Here is a 20,959-nt window from a genome sequence, read left to right on the forward strand (position 1 = left end):
ATGACTCAGTAGGAAAGATCCTTCATGAAGAGATAGCTATCAAGCTGGGGCTTCTTCAAAGGGACCACTCCCATATTATTAATAAGTTCCTGAGAGTATGCTTGAGAATGTCAATTACAAGCTATATTGGGACCGCACTGTACTCACAGACCAAACAGTAGCACATAATACACCACATCTCGGACTAGTTAATAAATTAACAAGACAAACAACACTTATTGATGTGGCGATACCTAACAACAATAATAATCTACGTACTAAATTTACTGAAAAGATCGCTAAGTACACAGATCTGGAAATTCAAAAGCGAAGACAATGGAGAATTCAAAGTACCCAGACAATACCCTTACTATTATGTCTACTACTGGAGCCATTCCCTAGAACCTCCTAGAATCTAAAAAAAGCTGAGTCTAAATGAACATCTTTATAAGACCATGCAGAAACCTTAGACGGAGTGAGGGCCGTATGGCTAAATCTGAATAAACAGTAATTTCCAGGAATAGTAATAATAAAAAATCAATAAAATAGAAAATATTAATAAAAAATTTGTTAATTTGAAAAGTTGTATATGTGTCAATTTGTTATGATTTCTTTCAAGCAAGTACAGTCAATTGGTTTGCCGTATGTGTATACAAATATCAGCTCAACACACTCTCAAATAAACGTGGTCAAAACATCAATATTTGAATGGGACAATAAGGCCTATGTATATCAATTTTAATATCGGATAGTTCATTGTTGAACAACTGACCATATACACGTTTTATAAATAATTTATACACACATACAGAATTAGCGACTGGCGAGGTGTCATTCACATCGACATTTATATCCAATGAACTCGATAAACTCGAACATTTTACCACCACCATAAATTAATGAAAGCCTGTCATTATTATTTGAAAACAATTACCTCAACTCGCGATAATTTCCATATTCTTAGGCGGGTACTTAATCGCAGTAGGTGCGGTACGCACCTTGAAAACGGGGAGGGAGGAGGGTGGGGACATCGGCTTAACGTCTCAACTCACATATCACGTGACTTTGGCACCCAATAGCTGTTTTAAACGGTAATTACCGTAATAAACAGTAATTATAAACGACAACGTAAATATGTAATGAACTTGGAACCGAACCATATCCCGAACGTTACATGTCAATAGTGTTTCGTCAATCCAACGTCTTAACACATAAGTATGGCTATTTTACACGCAAGAATTTGTCTGTTAGTATTATAATTTGTTGGCTGTTTTATATGAAAAACACACCAATATTTTTAAGTGTATGTATGTAATACACATAGTTTCAAAAGTTATGCACCATCCAAAATGTTCGCTATTATTTTCAGAAACTACTGTTGTAGATCATTTATAAAAAAATATCATAACGTTGACAAATATTTTTCGTTTTAAAGGAGACACTATTTTTTTAATAAAAGAAAAATTAAAAACTAAAAAAAATTTCTACGAACGTTTAATAACATACTGATTATTCACTATTTTTGAATAGATAATAACACACCCATTACTTTATCCGTGAGTAATAGTTCATTACTGACGGATTTAATTTATCAACCCATGCATGTCTAGTGACATATGTGACAGATATTAAAGTCGAAACAGACTGTCATTACGTTACATGAGATTGCGTGCTATTACGTTCCAATCTTTAAATTTGATTATCTCAAAAATACACCAAAATAGAGTTTATTTTTATATTATACGAATAATCCTCACTGTCGAGACTTATTTACACTTATTTTACTTACCCTTATTGTAACAATATTATACGCCTCCTAATAGTAGGCAACCAATTATTCAATCGCCTGCTATTGGTGAACTACATTTGTTTTTGTAAATTTTAATCGAGAGTAGTTGGTAATTATATTTTCTACTAATAAAAATAAAAATGTCGTAGAAAAGTATAGTATTCTACTCGGCTATTAATCACTTTGATGAGCCGAGCTTCGAGCTCAAGCCGGTTTGTTCCTTGCGAGCCGAATCAAATTTTTCTCGAGCCGAACCGAGCTGAATTCGAAACGAGCTGAGATTTTCTTAACGAGCTTAAATATTTTAGCTAATATTTAATACTTTTTCTTTTTCTAATTCATTTATTTCTGCTACGACTAATAGTTTTGTTTGAGAATAAGTAATTCAGTAATTTCAATATACAGTGTGTCCGTGAAATATGGAATAAATTCCAGCCGAGCCCGGCTCGGCTCGGCTCGAAATATTCGAGTCGACACGAGCCACGAGCTCAACCTGTAGCAGCTCGAAGTTCAAGCCGAGCTTCTATCTCGAGCTCGGCTCGGCTTGAGTCCATCCTTAACGGGCATCGATGCTAGCATAAATTTGAGCTTTAATACTGCTAACAAGTCGAACAATCAGTTTCTGTGGAAGATTTTCCCACTCTTCTCTACAGACAATGCCTCGCCATAATCTCATATAAGGTTCTAAAATCCGTGTGATGTAGCTTTGTCCCGTTAGAGTCCCTTCAATAACCACCAATTCCTGCCATAATACCTGCCCAAAACATAACCTACTACCAGCCAAAGGAATTATGGGACGGGTATGTGCTAGTTGTGCAGGTCTTGTTGGCTCTAGCCAAACACGAATTTGCCGACTATCAGTACTTAAACAGATTCTGGTCTGGTCTGAAAAAAAAAACAAAAAAATTTCAAATCCGTTGAGGGAGCTGTATGTGTTCTAGAGTCCACTGGAGGCGGTGCAAAACATGTATAGATTGTAGCAGAAGAACTGTTATTGGTCGAAGACTCCTCAAATCTGAATCTAATTGTAGCCAACGATACTATGATTCTTGTAGCATGCCTGAAGTCTCTTTGGAGGAATGGTGCGGACATAGAAGAATTTCTCCATGGAAATGGTAGTATATTTATTCTGTTGCTCGTAACTAGGAGTCCATCAGAGCGAGCTCTATTCTGTATCGAGTTTGTCTCCAGAAGCTACATGTGAATATTCTTCTTCCACTAAAGTGATAATTCTTACACGGTACAACTCAGAAATTACACATATTACGATTCATTATAAATCACGTTTTCACAAATTTTACCACAATAAATTTTTCAAATGCTTACACCTTGGCAAAACCAGATCAATTACATGGGTATTTAAATAAAATAAAAAACCAAAAAAGGCGTATTTTGGATGAAGAAGTTCTATTAAAAATGTGGATCTGGAAAATCTGCTTGTATTTATTTTTTATATTTAAATAAATCTGTCAACCAGAAATGCTTTCGAGGCAAGGCAGATGGACAATTATTATTTCTTATTATAGATGCAAAATCAATTAAACAGTATAGGAGATTCTCTTATTTAAAACTTTTGAAATTAAAATATAGTTCTAGTCATAATGATTGAAAATTTTGAAATTGTTTATGTCTTTAGATATTTGTTTGTTAGATATTCACTCTACCTCCTTCACAAGGTACCTTCTTCGTGACTGAGGATTTTCTACAACAGTTACATTAACATAACACTTGGTTTGCCCAATTTATCATCTACTAGTTTACTTTCAAATGAACATATTATGCTACTACAGAATGCTAACTTGTAGATATTCCTTCTTCCAATCTATATATCTGCGTAGTGATTATGAATGTTGCGTTTTCTCCGTAGATTAAGATCTTATTGCTCTTTATTCACTCTCCCTATCTCTATCTATCCCTATTTTGGGTAGCACGCACCGCATTAACGAAGTTCGTTTTTGATAACTTCTTGAATATATCAATACATCAGATTGTTAGTCGCCCTTGACTTCTTCTTCCCAGGTTTTTTTTGAATACTAGCTCTCCAGAAAGAAAGTTTTACATATCTGGGAGTATGATTAAGCACGGATGGAACAGAAGAACTTGCAATTACAGAGCAACATTCCCTGGTGCCTAACTCGTTAAGCCCCAAAGAATAGACGAACTTCATTCATGTCAGACCAAACGTGGTCACTGTCTCTTAAATACGATAATGTTCTGTGGGCCAAATTGGTGAGCTTGATCTGTGGTAAAAATATGCTGTGGACCAGTCTGGTGAACATGAGGCTTAGGCTTAATGTGTTAATGTATGCTGATGATGTAGTGTTGGAGAAACAAAACACAATACTTATGGATCGGGAATGAAGTAGAAGATATAATTGGATGCCTAAACCCGATGCTATGGTCAAAAGAACTGTCAAATAAAAGAACACATCTCATCTTTAACTCCATATTTAAAAGTATAGTGCTCTATGGATGCGAAACATGGCCACTTACTAAATCCCTGGAAAGACGCCAACTTGCATTGGAAATGGACTTCTGGAGAAGATCAGCTAGAAAATCAAGGCTTGAAAGAATACAAAATGACCAAATCAGAAATATAATGGGAGTCAAGTTAACTATCATAGACGAAATCCAAAGGAGACAACTGATCTGGTATGGTCATGTAGGAAGAATGGACGACGACAGGTTGTCAAAACAAATTTTAAAATGTACGCCAAGGAAAAGAAAGAAGAGAGGAAGGCCGAAACAATCCTCGCTAGACGGCATTCAGAAGGCAATGTCAGAAAGGAACCTTCGTCCTGGCGAGTGGAACGACCGACGAAGCTGGAAAGTGGGAAACGGAAGGCAGAGAATACTATAAAAAACCAGGATAATAAAAAGATTAATAGTCTGGGCAGATTATCGGAGAATAGGCCATTTTTGGGAAAAGTTATTTACCAGCAATTTTATTGCAGGAATCGAATCTTATGATTTTATATATTAATAATATAGGTATGCAAAGTCCGCAGATAGTGTGCTACTTTTTTATAAACAAAATGGCCCCCGAAAATCGTGTTTTTTTTCAATTTTTGCTCTATAACTCCAAAGATTTTAACTTTACACCAAAAACACTCAAATAAAAATTCACCGTAATTAAATTCTGAATAGAGACGTGTTTTTCCCGATTTACTTCGACGAAAACTTTCCCCGGAAAATTCGGTTTTTTCCAACAAAATCATTAATTTTCAACTAAAATTTTAGATGAGTAATAATTACCAACAATTATTGTTTATCAATAATTAAATAACTTGGTAATATAAAAGCACTTTTCGTATAGATTAAAATTCCAGAAGCCGATGGAAATTAAATGAACAGTTTAGCAACAATTGAATTGTTAATTAAAAATTTACGGTCGCTATAATAACCACCATAATTGTGATACATAAGAATAACTATGATTTTTGTATAAAAAGACACCCTACCTATCTAATATACTTTACAGAATTGAAATTGGACTTTTAAAACGGCCTCAGGAATATTTTAAAATGATAAACAATTTTTTGGCTTATAAACAAATAGAATACCTCGGGAAATATTAAATAAAATTAAATTATGAAAACAGTATTGGAAAAAAGCGGCAGGACGCTTTTTTTTAAAGAAAAACAGTTTAATTGTGATGAGTGGTTCCTGAGATACAACCGGTCAAAGTTGACCGGCATTTACGGCAAAGATATAAACAATAGGATCATAACTTTTGAACCATCATCTTTTTATTCCGGTCCTCTTTCTTCACACCAATTTTCATATCTTTAAAATACTTATAACATATATTATTATAATAAAAACTATCGATATTACGAGTGAAAATTGCCAAAAATAGCAAAATTCCAATCAAAAATTAGGTCGCAGAAAATGTAATCTCAAAGTTCAATTCGGTATACGTTAAAAAAATGCATTTTCTCGGCTTCCCATGGAGCAATTTTCTTCATTCTTTTTTTGTTCCCAAGTAACTCGAGTAGAGACATCTAACTAACGCATTGTTAAATGTCAAAGTTGCTTTTGTTTTGTTATAATAAATTAATTTATTTATTATAAGAAAATTTTTTAATTTGTTTAAATAAAAATTGTTTGAATAATTATACAGCTTTCAAATAAAAATATTTGTGTTTTTAACGTTAAAAGGTATACTTGTAGTAAGTTTATCTAAAAAAAAGTTTACAACTGGAAAAAATATGTGGTTTTCTTTTCTTATAAATAAATGAATCTATTATAACAAAACAAAAGCAAGCTTGACATTTAATAATGCGTTAGTTAGATGGCTCTACTCGAGTTACTTGGGAACAAAAAAAAGAATGAAGAAAATTCTCCATGGGAAGCCGAGAAAATGCATTTTTTTAAAGTATACCGATTTTGAACTTTGAGATTACATTTTCTCCAACCTAATTTTTGATTCGAATTTTGCTATTTTTGGCAATTTTCACTCGTAATATCGATAGTTTTTATTATAATAATATATGTTATGAGTATTTTAAAGATATGAAAATGGCTGTGGAGAAAGAGGACAAAAATAAAAAGGTGATGGTTCAAAAGTTATGATCCTATTGTTTATATCTTTGCCGTAAATGCCGGTCAACTTTGACCGGTTGTATCTCAGGAACTACTCATCACAATTAAACATTTTTTCTTTTAAAAGAAGCGTCCTGCCGCTTTTTTCCAATACCATTTTAATGATTTAATTTAGTTTAATATTTCCTGAGATATTCTATTTATTTATAAGCCAAAAAATTGTTTATAATTTTAAAATATTCCTGAGGCCGCTTAAATAGTCCAATTTCAATTCTGTAGAGTACATTAGATAGGTAGGGTGTCTTTTTATACAAAAATCATAGCTACTCTTATGTATCATAATTATTGTGGTTATTATAGCGACCGTACATTTTTAATTACCAATTCAATTGTTGCTTAACTGTTCACTCAATTTCCATCGGCTTCTGGAATTATAATCTATACGAAAAGAGCTTTTATATTACAAAGTTATTTATTTATTGATAAACAATTACTCATCTAAAATTTTAGTTGAAAATTAAAGATTTTGTTGGAAAAACCCGCATTTTCCGGGGAAAGTTTTCGTCGAATTAAATCGGAAAAACCCGTCTCTATTCAGAATTTAATTACGGTGAATTTTTATTTGGGTGTTTTTGATGTAAAGCTAAAATCTTTGCAGTTATAGAGCAAAAATTGAAAAAAACACGATTTTCGTGCGCCATTTTGTTTATAACACAAGTAGCACACTATCTGCGGACTTTGCATACCTATATTATTAATGTACACCAGCATAAGATTCGATTCCAGCAATAAAATTGCTGGTAAATAACTTTTCCTTGTATTTTGCTAATTAGCCCAGAGTATAAATAAAAACGAACTCAAATGCTAATGCAACAAACTGATGGTTATTGGTCAATAAGATGACAAAGAGTTAATAAGTGGAATACGCAAAGCATACCATAAACTGCGCATAATAAGTGTCGAGTATATTAAAGAAATAAAGTGTGGAACGACGTATAAGTTCGAAAAATTACTGCATGTAATGAAAGCTTTGAATGGGATTGTTTTAAGTGGACTATAATTTTTGCTCTGATGATGGTGGTATCGCGGAAAGTGTGAATTTTTAGCGATGTGGTGTTTTTTTTTCGTGTTGTGTCGTTTCCAATTTATAATCTACATATCACACGACCGCATTAATATACGAACGCAGCATAAAAATCCCATTTCAACTGCAACAATAACCAAGAGTGTATATATGTAGAATAATCGGTCCGGAGCCTCACTGTGTATCGCTCCCGATCTGCTTTATTTACCATTATTAAAACAATAAATTCCCTCGGACGTCACATTCCGTATTTTTATTATTTTTGTTGCCGACAAGTGATCTGCATTATGAACCACGTACCCATTATAAATATCTAAAATAAACTGTTTTAATCTAGAATAAACGCCGTAAAATACGTCGGCTTTACGCCCGGCGACCCAAAAATTGCCGTCATAAATATGGCTATATTAATTTTATATTATGTTGCGAGAATTTCATTTAGCGTTTTTCCATTCTGAATAATCGCCATTCGGCTTTCTACCAGCAATGCAACAAATTTTAAGCCGTATTTATTGCCTAACGTACGAACGAGAGTGCACGGGGTGCGGGTAAGGGCAACATCATACGTTATTGGCACTTGAGTCGCTTACGTGCACGGTTTTATTTCATTCTACTTCACTTTGTTCTGTTCTTTTCTACTTGATTCTTACACCGTCAAAAATGAAAGCAACACTATTAAGTTGATGGATCGTCTAAAAATTATTTACACGTATGATATGAAAGTGAAAAATGATTACGATTTGATTCCAGCACAGGGCCTCTACTATGTGCTTATACGTATTTCGGCTTTAACTTAGCCTCATCGGAGCACCTGTGTAGAGTAAATATGTATAAGCACATAGTAGAGGCCATGTTCTATAATCAAATCTGAATCGTCTTTACATTCATTTAATTTGTATTCACTTTTACTAATTAACTAGTTCGCTAAAGATTGTTATGACGGCGAACGACAAGTCGTGGATGCAATTATAGATCCCCTTGTCGATTAATTCATCACTTCGTTCTGCGTTATAGTTATATCTTAAAAGGCATCAGAGGATAACAAATCAAATGTTAGTTCCTGCCTCTCTTGACAAATGTTACATTAATTTATAATATAGCCGTAAAAGATTCCTGTAAATAATTGATGGATTCGACCGTTACTTGATGGAAGTTCATTTTATCTAACAATAAAAAACTGAAAACGTTTGTTTTCTATACTTCCACAAAATTTATTATATCTAAGTGACTACAGCTGTTTCGGCGGAGTGCCTTTCTCAAGTAATATAGTTTACAATGTGTTTGCCTTTTTAATCTTCAACTGAAGAGGTTGAGGAGTGGGGAGCTGTTTGTCTCGAGTTGGTCATTCAGAATTATATCTGTATTTTTCAGTTTATTAATTTCCATAGATTCTAAAAAAGATAGCTTAAGGCCTTTATTTTGAATATGTAGAATTTTAAACTCTTCATTGAAAGAATGATTATGATCTAGAAGGTGAAGTGCGTATGTAGAAGTGTCTGTTTTTCTATTGTTGAATGCCCTTTTGTGTTCTGCTATCCGTTTGTCAAGAGTTCTGCCAGTTTGACCGATGTACGTTTTCGGACAGTCACCACAAGTTAGTTTGTACACACCACTCTGTAGTTGCTTTCTCTTTCGGCTTTTATTGTTCTTAATATATTTGCTTAAGTTGTTGTTAGTTCTGAAAACTGGTGTTATTCCTTTCTTTTTTATGTATCTGGCTATTGTTGTTGTTATCTTGCCAGTATATGTGAGAGAGCAGAAGGTACTGGGTTCTTTCTGTGGTGGTGGATACACTAATTTCAGGGCTTTCTTATGGAGTTTTTGGTTTAAAATTTTGTTAACTGTTTGTTCGTTATAGCCGTTGTTTACTGCTATTTGTTTAATGATGTTTAGTTCTATTTCGAAGTTATTTTTTGTCATGGGAATTTCTGTCAGTCTATGTATCATGCTATGGTAGGCTGCTAATTTGTGTTGTGTAGGATGGGATGATGAATTGTGTATAGTTGTGTCAGTATGGGTAGGTTTATGATATATGGAGAACTCATGTTTGTTGTGTAGTCTGGAAATCGTTACATCTAGAAAGTTTATAGAGTTATTCTGTTCTGTTTCTACTGTAAACTCAATATTATTATGAAGTGAATTAATATATGATAGAAATTGGTCAAGTTGTCTGTTAGTTCCTGTAAAGCATACTAGTATATCATCCACGTATCTCCACCAATATAAGAACTGTTTAAATACTGATGATACTAATGAAATTTGCATAAATCAAGACTATTTTGAATTCAATAATCAAATATACACAAACAACAGTGCAGGACTTATTATGGGTAATCCTCTAAGCCCATTGCTATCAGATATATTTATGAACCAACTTGAAACAACAATTTCTAATCATCCCGTATTTAAACAGTTCTTATATTGGTGGAGATACGTGGATGATATACTAGTATGCTTTACAGGAACTAACAGACAACTTGACCAATTTCTATCATATATTAATTCACTTCATAATAATATTGAGTTTACAGTAGAAACAGAACAGAATAACTCTATAAACTTTCTAGATGTAACGATTTCCAGACTACACAACAAACATGAGTTCTCCATATATCATAAACCTACCCATACTGACACAACTATACACAATTCATCATCCCATCCTACACAACACAAATTAGCAGCCTACCATAGCATGATACATAGACTGACAGAAATTCCCATGACAAAAAATAACTTCGAAATAGAACTAAACATCATTAAACAAATAGCAGTAAACAACGGCTATAACGAACAAACAGTTAACAAAATTTTAAACCAAAAACTCCATAAGAAAGCCCTGAAATTAGTGTATCCACCACCACAGAAAGAACCCAGTACCTTCTGCTCTCTCACATATACTGGCAAGATAACAACAACAATAGCCAGATACATAAAAAAGAAAGGAATAACACCAGCTTTCAGAACTAACAACAACTTAAGCAAATATATTAAGAACAATAAAAGCCGAAAGAGAAAGCAACTACAGAGTGGTGTGTACAAACTAACTTGTGGTGACTGTCCGAAAACGTACATCGGTCAAACTGGCAGAACTTTTGACAAACGGATAGCAGAACACAAAAGGGCATTCAACAATAGAAAAACAGACACTTCTACATACGCACTTCACCTTCTAGATCATAATCATTCTTTCAATGAAGAGTTTAAAATTCTACATATTCAAAATAAAGGCCTTAAGCTATCTTTTTTAGAATCTATGGAAATTAATAAACTGAAAAATACAGATATAATTCTGAATGACCAACTCGAGACAAACAGCTCCCCACTCCTCAACCTCTTCAGTTGAAGATTAAAAAGGCAAACACATTGTAAACTATATTACTTGAGAAAGGCACTCCGCCGAAACAGCTGTAGTCACTTAGATATAATAAATTTTGTGGAAGTATAGAAAACAAACGTTTTCAGTTTTTTATTGTTAGGTAAAAGATTCCGTTTTTACCTGAAATTATGTCAAAATTAATCTGCCAAGAATCTTTGGTTGTGCCAAGCATCTTTTGTACATAAGATAGTAATTTTTGGAGGTTGGCTACTACCAATGAAAACTCTTCTCTGCATTCAGCAGTTCTGATTAGTTCAAAATTTAGCCCTGTCCATTGTCCAATGTTTCTTAGCCACGATAGTCTGTTCCTTACTTGTTTTGTCTTTTCCTCAATCTTTCCTTTCAATATTAATTGAGCATATTGGTACCTATTATTTCTCAGTATGTGGCCTAGGTATAATGATTTTATAACTTTCTCTGTGTTAAAACGTTCTCGTTATTTGCCTATTCAATGCAACACTTCTATGTTTGAGGTATGCGATGTCCATGAAATATTGCGAGATTTTCCAGTAGATTCATATTTCAAGGGCTTCCAATTTTTTATGGTTAATGTTTTAAAGGTCCAAGTTTTAACAGCACAGAGAAAAAAATAGAACAGATGATGTAGCATTTTGATAAACTTAGTTTAACTTCGAGTTCACAGAAGAGTTTTTTGCTTTTTTCGAAAGATTTTCTGGCCTGTTGTATTCTCGATCTTGTTTCTAGATCAGAATTTAGATTGCTATCGATCCAACATCCCAGGCACTTTTGAACTTGTTGACCTGTTCTAAAATGTGCCAGTCTATTGTGCAAGGATGAGGTACATTTTGTTTTTTCGGATTTTTTGTTTCCTTAATGTTTATTTTCATACCAAATTTCTCACAGACCCAGTTGGTCATGTCGATAAGTCATTGTAGATCTAAGTCGAAATACGTATCATCGGTGTATCTGATGTTGTTGATATTTACGCCATTACGCCAGGGCTGATAAAACACATCCCTGTCTAACTTCTTTCTTAATTTCTATCTCTGGTATAAAAACATGGAAACTTTAGTCTTAAATCTTCGTATAGATCCTACCTTACTTTAGCAAATACTTTTTCGAAGTCTTTTTCTATTGGTCGTAGCGTTTTTTGGCCAAAACTAGTAAACTGAACTTCTGTCGTTCTTATGCGGACTTTAAATCCAAATGATATTCTCCGATGATTGTTTCACACTTTTCTCCAAAAAACAATAATTAATACTAAGAAATCTTAAAAAAATATATATCAGGATAAAAATACATATTATGAACACAAAAAGGTGAATCACACATTGCAATACCAAATTGTGTAAGTACCAAACTTAGAAACCTATATGTGGTTTATATTAGTGGCTTATGTAATAAGTAATGTAATAATAAGTGTATTATCTCTCAGAAACTTATCAATAAGGAGAACCATCATTATTTTTGAAGTACTATATGCGCTAACGGAATAAACTGCTACCAGCGATAGGGATTAGGTTGTTTGCCTCAGGTTTTTAAGATATGATGTTATTCTTATTCGTGAACGTCTTCTATCGAATAATCTTCCATGTATCAATTTGATCGAACTGTATTTTTCCGATTGTATCATTAAGTGCGCAAATTAGATTAGTTTTCTGGTTTAATGGTTTTTACGAAAAGATATTTAGTATTTGTTTGAAATCATGTCCTTAGGTTCTTTATGCTGTTGAATGTTGATGTTGTTAACACTGTATCTTAGCCAAAGATAAAACAAAAAAATCAGGTAAATTTCTGGACTTTCCCAAGACCATGTTAGGCAATATTTATGGAAACAACGTTATAATAATATCAGCTTGATGGTACAACAAGGTTAGGTTAGGTTAATACATATTAGTAAAATTAGTTAATAAAATTAATTATTATTACATATTAATAATATTAGGTAACATTAGTAATAATAAAAAATCGAATTTTTCAAAAATTTCGAGTTTTTGAAAATATTCTTGCATATTTTGATGTGCCGTGACGTCGGGAACAGTTTATTGTTGTCGGAATCGCTCTATCACAAACCATTTTCGAGATGTTTTTGAAAAGTCACGCGACCTCGCGCGTTTGTCACTAAAAACGTGTTTAGGAAGCCTCAAAAACACCCTATGTCAGAACTTGTCAGAAATCAAAATAGGTGACCCCCGTAATGAGACCAGAACCAATAAAATAACGAAAGTACCTAATTCTAATAAATAAATGTACTTAATGATTTTTCTTCGGTCAAATTAAAAAAAAATATTGACATAATAAAAGAAGTAGGAAAACTTATAACCTAATTTAGCGTGTTAAAGGCTAAAATATACATTTTAACGGTGTATTCGATTCTCTTATGTGCTATTCGTACCCTCGCCCTAACCCTCGCTTTGCTTTACCACCGGCTTTGTAACTCTTTTACGACCTCATTACATCGAATATTAGCTTTACTGTAACTTGTAATAATTTTTCATTTATTTCATTCTCGAACGAAAAGTTTACATTTCTTGTTCACATTTACGATACGGAGCTGTTGTTCCATTTTTGTATGTACATTGTTGGCATTTTATTTCTTTAATTCTCGCTAGGTTTTACAGTTGACGTGGTGTGAACAAATGATGAAATGACAGTATTTAAATGCTTGTTCAAATACTCGTAAAGTTTCGCAAGTTTTTTGCGAGAAAAGAAAATTTTGCACCATTTTTATGTGTTGTTAATTAAGCGATAACTTTTTATTGTCGCATTTGTAAATGTTTTCATTTTGTTTATTCTTACATTTTAAACAAACATTTTATAGGATTTTGCATCGTCTTTTAGAAAAAAAATTGATTGTGACTCTATTAGACGCCATATCTTATTATTTTACTTTAATAGATTTTTAAGCATTCTGCTTCACATATTATCTTGCATACTTCTTTAAGAAATCGACTTAAAATATCACTATAGGAACAAAATAGAAATCAAAGTTGTAGTAAATCCCATAAACATTTAAAAAACGTGAAATCTCTAACCAGAGAAATCCCCAACCCCGAGTGGTTACCTAAATTCGAGTATCTGAGTGAGTAGCCTCTAGTAAGAATACCCTTGATTATCCAGCCTGAGTTCAAATTTTTGAAGTTCTAAGGAATTTTTTACCTAAGGAGCAGAAGATTGTAATCTTCTTCAGCCCAGTTGCATCCACTCCTGGACAAAGTCCTCCCCATGAGTTCTCCATGCTTCTTTATTTGTGCTATTTGGTGCCACTTTCTCCCCTTTTTTTTTATGTCGTCTAGCGATCGTTTTTGTGGTCTTCATCTACTACGACTGTGCTCGCGTGGTCTCCAATGTACAATGTATCTCGTCCACATTTTGTTGTTTTGCCGTGCTACATGACCTACCCAGTTCCATTTCATTTGCGCAATTCTTCCAAATATATCTTCCACCTTCGTCCTGCTTCGTACGTCCTTATTTCATATATGCTTCTTCAGAGATACTTCCAACATAGCTCGTTCGATCGTTCGTTGTGTAGTTCTCAATCTATTGGCTGATACCTCTGCAAGTGTCATAATCTCCATTCCATAGGTCATAACTGGTAGAATACAATTGTTGAATGCCCTTTTCTTTTGATTTATTGGTATCTTTTTGTTTTACAAACACATCAATGAGTCTTGGTAAAGAACAGAAAAGAAGAGTAGAATGAGCACATAAGCAGGATGTCTGAAGGATTGTAAGAATAGCCAGGGACAAGTCACCGTTAGGCAGAAGAAGTATAGGACGCCCAAGGAAAAGATGGAATGACAACTTAAGGGCAGAATGAAAGGCACTGTTGAAGAAAAACAGGCAGTACTGCCTATATAAAAGAAGAAGAAGAAGAAGAAGAAGAAGAAGAAGAAGAAGAAGAATAAGAAAAAGAAGAAGAAGAAGAAGAAGAAGAAGAAGAAGAAGAAGAAGAAGAAGAAGAAGAAGAAGAAGAAGAAGAAGATCGATGAGTCTTCATACTGTTGCCCAAGTCATTAGTATTTTTCGAGATATCTCTGCCGTTTGATTATGTTTGCCTATTTGATTGTGTGGCCTATAGTCTGGGAGGCAGTGTCAAATTTTTACAGTGATTTTGGCACGGATTTTCTGAATTTATTTTAGTAGATAGAACTTGTTTGATAACGAAAATGTCTGTCAGCTGGCCCGACTTTGGGGCTTTTCGGCAAGAAAAAATAATATGAAAGTATATGGAAAAACCCTACAACTTATATGTCAAATATTTATCTCCGTGCCTTACATCCATATGGTCTAGCTAGTGGTTAGAATACCTGGCTTTTACCCAGGCGGGTCGGGTTCGATTCCCGGCGTCGGAAATCTTTTAAATTTTTTTATATTGTGTCGTATAAATAATAAAAACGTTGTATGTATTATAAAAAGTTCTTTTTTATAAAAGTGTAATTATTTTTCTTATTCATTTTCCTGGTCTTTTTTCATTTTATGCCCCGGTTTTGGGCGAGATGACACATAATTTGTTAATAAGCTTTGGAAAAACTGACTATATAAAAAAACAGCCATGCCAAAATGATCCGATCAAATTTGACGCTACCTCCCGGACTACTAGGTATATATACGCTTCGACACTTTCGATCTCACTTCCAAATCGATTGTGATATTTTGATTTGTTATCACTTTTGTTTTGTTAAAGTTCATTTTTAAACCGATTTTCTCAGATTCTTGTATAAGCAAGCCCCTTTAGCATGTAAATTAGTTCCTCTGTATTGTTGCTTATGAGTACTATGTCACTGGCAAATCTTAGATGACTTAAAAATCTGCCATGAATTTTAATACCGCGTTGTTCCCAATTTAACTTCTTGAACACATCTTCTAATGCAAGACTAAATAATATTGGAGAGATAGTGGCTCCCTATCTAACTCCTCTCTTCGTTCTTATTTTACTTGTTGTTAGACCTTAAGCTACGTTTATTTGCATAGTTGCATTGTCGTATAAATATGTATTTTAGGAATATTCTTTATCTGGAATCAATCCTTGAGTTATTCATTTCTTCTAATACGGCCCATAGTTCTATGGATTTGAATACCTTTTTGTAATTCACAAGAGGGAAATGAAGAGGTTCATTGTATTCGTTACACGTTTCGATAAGATAAGTGTCCTTATTGTTTGTAGGTGTTGGTGTTCTATGGTACTATAAACTTTGCGGAATCCCGCTTGTTCAACAGGCTGGTAACTATCGAATTGATTTGATAGTCTCTTGGTAATTATTTTGGTATTCGACTTTGCATCATAACTTTTTCCAATAGGCTACCGGTTATAGGCTACACTTAATTCCTTTTTCCATTTTCGGGTATTCTTACGTTGTTCCAACCCTTGGAATCTCCAGATGTCCGGTTAAGTCGTTGGGTTTTAGATACGAAGTAGGATTTACGTAGGATTTAGATACTCAGTACTGAGTAGATACTACGGCACATTCTAGAGCGATCTCAAGTACATGCACATGTACAGCCTTATTAATAAACACGGACTAACGCCCGACTAACTTTAGTCCGAGGACTAAGTCAATACCATTCATTTTCCCTATTAATAAACAGCGACTAACGATGGACTAAGCTAAACCCTCTCTAGTCTCGGACTAAAATTTAATCCGAGGTAATAGTAGGTTTAAACCGAGACTAACTTGACATTTTGTATTCATAACCTTACAAACTTGCTAAATGCATTATTTGCTTTTGCTTGCTTGTGATGGAGAGATATTATTTTATTAATGATTTAAGATAATTAATAGACGAATTAAATGAGGATAGAAATCAGCGGAAGCGGAACGATATTCCTCTTGTGAGTCACATCAAAATATACAAAATTATAAAAAAATCTTTAGTTTAGAGGAATTAGAAGGTAAATTTAAAATCAAATACCGATTTTCAAAAGGTACAGCAGTTAATATGAAATACAAAACAATAATACAATAATATAAAATATAAAACAACAGGTAGCACCTTCTCAGAACGAAGTCCAACAAAAGTTAATTAAAATTTATGCAGAAATGGCACCGACCGAACAGCTGTTCTGTTTAGAGGAAAGAGAGGTTAAATCCTCTACATTTTCTTCTTTTTCGCAAAATTCTCTCCATTTCTCTTCTTTTTCGCAAGGGTTGCCAACATAAATTTGTTGTAACTAGGACTAAGGAAGGTTTAGTTAGTTCGAGCTTAGTCCGTGTTTATTAATGACAATCTTAAAATGAAGTTAGTACTCGCTTAATCTCGGACTAAGTAGTCCGAGACTAACGTTGGACTAAGCAATTTTTATTAATAAGGCTGGTAGAGTGTAAAGATGTAGTATTTTCTCAAGGTTGCAGGACTTATCTCTTTTCGTACGGAGTTCTAATACAAAGGTCATTTTAGAACAGACATTTTACCACTATTTGCGTCCTTATTATTGTCTTTTTCTTTGTATGTTATTCCAATAAGACCAGGGCAGCATAAGTAATGTGATAACCGTTACATAACCAGTACGGATTGTCAACACACAACATTTTAAGATCACATATTTTCCGCATCCAGAAAATCATTGTTGCTTTCGGATTGATATTTGCTAGGTGCATATGACACTCTTTCCAGAATAATTATAGTGTTATTCAACTCATGGTGAATCTTGATTAGTGAAAGGAATGAATTTTATTAGGATTTACTGAAAGTTCTTTTTACGAACACCAACTATATAGTTACTAGGTTTATCGCACTTTGTATGCCATTAAAGCACTGGTTTCCTCGAAAGCGGCACCTACAAACTGCGACCGTAGCACTGCGATGAATTACGTCAGATTACGGTGAAAAATTCAAGGTTCTTAACTGCGGCAATAGAATGTGCAAACTCAGCAAGCGGTGGCTTCCAACGCGTTCTTGGAAACCACCGCTATTATTTTGCATGGTACAGTTTTTATGACGTCATTCATAGCAGTGTTACGGTCGCAGTTTGTCGGCACCGCTTTCGAGGAAACCAGCGCTTAACTCTTAACCACCGACATGCGGTATGTGATACCTTGCCGAAAATATAAAATCGAAAAGATTTCTAGAACACCATATGTGTACCTTCAAGTGGTGTGTAATTGTAACTGCTCCCAACTACTGCCGTTTTAGTATGGTTCAGTCTTTGAGCTACGTTGACGTAAAGTTTTTTTGCGGTAACACCTACCGCACCGTCAGTGCTTACATTTCTATACGCTGTGAGCTCGTACGTAGAGGGGATATTTACAAATTCGCGAGCGCCAGTGCAAGTCTGTAAACCTTTACCGGAAATTTGACATAAATGTCAAAGTGATTAATTTAAAATTAAAATTAAAAACATTAATTATAAAAAATATTAGTTGGTCAAAGCTGTGGTATATATTTTTACCTTAAATATACTTACGTTTTAAATACTGAATTTAAGTTTTTTTAATGTTCCGAAATATGTAATTATAAATTAATATATTTATCTTAGCGCCATCTACACGATAATTGTGAAAGTATCCGAAGTAAGAAATTCATATTTTATCAATAGAACGTCAAAATGATTAGCAAAATTAAAAAAAAATCGATTACAATTGAATTACTTTTTTGCGTTGTAAATATTAAGCGATAACAATTAAATAATAAATTTAAAAATTACCGGTGAAAGTTGAATTAGTAATCCGCTAGGAGCGCCACCAGCGAAGCTCAGAGCGTATAGTTAAAAGCAGTCCAGTGTATTCTTTTGCTATTAGTATGGCAGCAAGTTCATCCAGTTGTTCTATCTTCGAGTGGAAACCACTATTTTACTATTTTTCAGTCACCAATACTCAAGATTTTTTTTAATTCAGGTTATAAAGGATTTTGTAAGAACCTCCACCATTTATTCTACAGCAGTGTGAAGAATCATTCCGTAGTTGATGTAAAAAACAAATACAGTGTGATACAAGACAAATTCATATTTATAACAATGGAGCGTAGGGCGTAGGCAACGGTATGACATATTGCATGTCAGAGTCTACGTCCTGAAAAATCCATGTCAGTAGTTAAGGGTTAACAATAATACTCCCATGCTTACCTCTAATCACCATAGATCTTGACTAGAACAATCATTATCTCATCCGCTTTGCTCAGATTACGAAATCATCCTCTTTTAATCTTCGTTAACAGACCGTAGTAAGCCACTCTGTGTATGTGTCAATATGTACCAATACTCTGGGCTAATTAGCAAAATTCATGGAAAAGTTATTTATCAGCAATTTTATTGCTGGAATCGAATTATAAGATCCTATATATTAATAATATAGGTATGCAAAGTCCGCAGATAGTGTGCTACTTTTTTTATAAACAAAATGGCGCCGACAAATCGTATTTTTTTCAATTATTGCTCTATAACTCCAAAGATTTTAACATTACAAAAAAAAACACTCAAATAAAAATTCACCGCAATTAAATTCTGCATAAAGATATGTTTTTCCCGATTTGCCCCGACGAAAATTTGGGTTTTCCCAACAAAAACTCTAAGTTTCAAATAAGGTTTTAGGTAAGTAATTATTAATCAATAATTAAATAACTTAGTGACATCAAAGCTTTCTTGGTATAGATTGTAATTCAAGAAGCCGGTGAAAATTAAACGAATATTTTAGCAACAATTCAATTGTTAATTAACAATTTACGATCGCAATAATAACCAAAATAATCATAATACATTGATCAAACTTATAAAGATTATAAAGATAAGATGCTTATTTAATATTTTATCGACAAAATATAAATTTTTCGTTTATTTGCATAATTATTAAATTTTGAAAAAAAATAGTTATAATACGGTGGTCTAATTAGTAAAGTACAAAGAAAGGTTATTTACCAGCAATTTCATTGCTGGAATCGAATTATGATCCTATATATTAATAATATAGGTATTCAAAGTCCGAAGATAGTGTGCTACTTTTTTTATTAACAAAATGGCACCCCCAAATCGTGTTTTTTCAATTATTGGTCTAGAACTCCGAAGATTTTAACTTTACACCAAAAACACTCAAATAAAAATTCACCCCAATTTAATTCTACATATAGGCATGTTTTTCCCGATTTGCTCCGACGAAAATTTTCCTCGGAAAATGTGAGTTTTCCCAACAAAACCTCGAATTTTCAAATAAATTTTTTGGGCAAGTAATTGTTTATCAATAATTAAATAACTTGGTGAAATAAAAGCTTTCTTGGTATAGATTATAACTGCAGACGCCGGTGAAAATTAAACGAATATTTTAGCAACAATTCAATTGTTAATTAACAATTTACAGTCGCAATAAAAACCAAAATAATCATGAGACATTGATGAAACTTAGAAAGATTATGTGATGCCTATTTAGTATTTTGTCGACAAAATATAAATTTTTTATTTTTTTGCATAATCTTTAAATGTTTAAAAAAATGGTTATAAACAAATTAACACTTCTCAGAAATTGTTTATTATATTCTAATTTTAAAAAATACTTAAAATGCGTATTTCAAAGGTCTTGAAAATGAATGCTTCAAAAAAGTTTTCCAACCATTTGCAAAAAAGTTATGAAACAGCAAAGTAAATATACGATTGCTCCGTTGTTTATAATTTGTTTTAATTGTTTCAAAGCTTAAAAGTGAGTCTGTGGTACAATCTAATTACTCACAAAGAATTTCAAATATTAGTTCAATGGTTCTATTTTAATCAAAGATTAAAAATACTTTTTTTTGTAATTTTTAGCGCGAAAGTAGGCTTGATACAGAGCCGTAGATGTTCACTCGAAGCGACTGACACGCTTTAAACTCGCGCGAGTTGTGTATGTGGACGGGTATAACACATAATACATAACAGCTACGGTACTGTATTAGTCTACTTTCGCGCGTGTAAATTACAAAAAAAAATATTTATAATCTTTAATTAAAATATAACCATTAAACTAATAATCGATATTTTTTGTAAGTAATTAGCATGTACCTTAAACTCACTTTTACGCTTTGAAAGAATTAAAAAAAAATTATAAATAACACAGTAATCGTATGTTTACTTTGTTGTTTCATAACTTTTTTGCAAATGGTTGTAAAAAAGTTTTAAAACATTCATTTTCAAGATATTTGAAATACGCATTTTAACTATTTTTTAAAATTAGAATATAATAAAAACTTTCTAACAAACGTTAATTTGTTTATAACTATTTTTTTAAACATTTAAAGATTATACAAAAAATAAAAAATTTAT

General features: G+C 33.1%; 1 protein-coding gene across 1 annotated transcript in view; it reads right to left on the reverse strand.

Moving 5' to 3' along the window:
- LOC114324569 (protein bric-a-brac 1-like) overlaps window positions 1-20,959 on the reverse strand; it is a 544,677-nt gene that overhangs the window by 171,254 nt on the left and 352,464 nt on the right. The window lies entirely within an intron of this gene.

The sequence above is a fragment of the Diabrotica virgifera genome, chromosome 7 (assembly GCF_917563875.1).
Source record: "Diabrotica virgifera virgifera chromosome 7, PGI_DIABVI_V3a".
Classification (NCBI taxonomy): Eukaryota; Metazoa; Arthropoda; class Insecta; order Coleoptera; family Chrysomelidae; genus Diabrotica; species Diabrotica virgifera.